The sequence below is a fragment of the Diceros bicornis genome, chromosome 19 (genome assembly GCF_020826845.1).
Source record: "Diceros bicornis minor isolate mBicDic1 chromosome 19, mDicBic1.mat.cur, whole genome shotgun sequence".
Taxonomy (NCBI): Eukaryota; Metazoa; Chordata; class Mammalia; order Perissodactyla; family Rhinocerotidae; genus Diceros; species Diceros bicornis.
Window position 1 is genome coordinate 30,815,295 of NC_080758.1, and position 2,572 is coordinate 30,817,866.

The window sequence follows — 2,572 nt, forward strand, 5'->3', positions numbered from 1 at the left end:
GTGGACGATGAGGAGGTGAAGAGAGATGGCGTTTATGGGCCCGATACCTCCCAAGTCCCGGGGATGTGAGGTCCAGGGAGAGGCTGCAGAGGAGGTGGCCGTCCCCAGAGGAGAAGTGGTCGGAGTCCTGAGCTACTCGGGGTGGGACGGGCCTGCATGGCCTCTGGGCCGTGGCTCCGGGAGGCAGTCCCTTCGGTGGACACACTCAGGATCATGGACCTGAAGCACTGAGCCTCTGGCTCCATTTCTACTGAATCCATCAGCCTATTGATCCATTTCTTCACATGCCACCTCATCCCTTCCTCAGCCAGTCCAGCTGGGGTCTTTAGGGAATGCTTCGGGTACGGGACAAAGATCCCTGGACTATACATTGTGCAAGCCTCGGGCTCCAGCTCCCACGTCTCTGCCTGCTGTCTGTGCGACACTTCACAGAGGAGTCCGCCCTTCCAGGTGTTAGGAGGGTTTCTCCTGAGGACACTTCTAACGGGTATCATTCTCTTTTTCTTTTTCTTAATTTTTAGTGACTGAAACAAAACAGATCTAAATCCGCAGCTTCTGGAAGAACCGTTTGTTCTGGCCAGTCTCTTATCTCTCCTCGAACTTGACCTTGGCCTCTCGTCGGGCCTTGCGTTAGAGAGCAGGGTCTCTGAAGACATCCTTGTTGAGGACAGTTCTGTCCGGGGGGACATCCGCAGAACACCTTGTGGGCATGAGGTGACTGTAGTTATAAACTTCCACAGAAGACTTGATCTTTGACCTCTTGGCGACTTTCTTCTTGCCTGTGGCAGCCGTCACTTTACGGCGATAGTGGTCAATTCCAGCCACCAGAGCATGGCTGTAGGGGTGGTCTGAGGTGCCATCATCAATGCTCTTCACCATGACCGCTTTGCTTCCGGAGTAGCATCCGGCCAGGACCAGCACCGCCTTCCCGGGTTTCATGAACTTGCCCATTTCGACAGCAACCACTCGAGCCCACCTGGGTATCATTATCTTTATTCCACAGTTGAAGACACTGAGACTCAGAGAGGTTAAGCAACTTACTCAGGCCCACACAGCAGGTAAGGGCAGGGCTAGGATTCAAGGTTATTATTCTGTTATCTCTTGCTGCATAACAAACTACCCCATGGCATCGTGACTTAAAATAGCAACACTTGTGTGCATGAATGTGCCGTTTGGGCAGGGCTTGGTGGAGACAGCTCATCTCTGCTCCAGTTAGCTGGGGTAGCTGGGAGGCAGGGGCTGGAATCTTCTGAAGGCTTCTTCACTCGTGTGCTGGGTGGTCGGTGCTGGCTGTTGGCTGAGTCTCCAGCTGAGCAGCTCTCCATGGACTTGGGCTTCCTCACGACATGGCGCCTGGGTTCCCAGAGCAAGAGTCCTGAGAGAGTCTATCTGCAAAGCACAAGTTCTCCCCCAGGAAGGACTGAACGAGTGGAGAATACAGCTTTGGGGGAGGGAGCTGCCTGGAGATGACAGGTTCCCATATAGGGTCCAAGCAGAATGTTCTGCCCCTGAACCCTGGGTAGGCCTGGAGGGCAGCTGCCCCCAGAACCTCTCTCCCAAAGGAGAGCAGGCAGGAGGGGCTGGCCCTTAGAGGTCTGAGCTGGTCAGACAGGCCAGGGGGCTGAGACAGAGAGGCCCCAGGCAGAAACAGGCGTTTAAAATGCAAAACTGCCCTGATACAGCTGGTCCACTTAGAAGCCTAGCCCTGTTCAGGCCAAGAACCCAGGAGTGCCAGTGCTTCCTCCTCCTGCCCCTACGGGCAGCGCCATCTCCAAAATGCATGAGTCCATCTCCTTCCCCACAGCTCCACGGTCACACCCAGGGCCCAGCCACCATCAGCTCTTGCCTGGACCATTGCAGTAGCCTCCTCGCTGTCTCCCTGCCCAATTCCAACTCATCTTCCACTCAGAAGCCAGAGAGTTCTTAAAACTGTAAACAGAGCACCACATCACTCTGCTGTTTGAAGTCTGAGGACTTCCTGTCCTTAGACTAAGATTCAAACTCCTACCCGCATCCCTGTCAGCCCTTTGCCCTCTTCATTCCCTCTGCCAGGAACGACCTCCCACGTCTTTGAGTGGCTGACTCCTTCTTCTCTTTCTGGTCTCAGCTCCAGTGCCACCTCCTTGGAGAGGTGCTCTCTGACCACCGGCTCTAAATGAGTCCCTACCCCCGACCTGAGGTCATCTTGATTACTCTGTGACATCACTTTATTTGTTGGCTTGCTTTATTCTTTGTCTCCCCTCTCCCTAGCCCTGGTTTCATGACAGTAGGGGCCACATCCCTCTGGCTCGCTGCTGTGTCCTAAGCACCGAGAGCAGGGCTTGGCACAGAGTGGCCACTTAATAAACACTTGTGAATGAGTGAGAGGGTTGAATGAATAAACGCACCCACAGACACTCTCCCTCTAGGCCGTCACTCATGCTCAGATCCTCTTCCACACTTGCAAACACTCACACTCATCCTCGTCTGGCTCACACGTTCAGACACTCCCAGACACATCCTGCCAAGAAGCTCCGCCATGCTCTGCTGCCTGTAACCAGGGACGTTGCCACCCCCTCCTGGACCATTTGGG

General features: G+C 54.6%; 1 pseudogene; it reads right to left on the bottom strand.

The window, feature by feature from the left end:
* Positions 1-540: 540 nt before the first annotated feature.
* LOC131418148 (large ribosomal subunit protein eL27-like) lies at positions 541-970 on the bottom strand (annotated as a pseudogene).
* Positions 971-2,572: the final 1,602 nt, after the last annotated feature.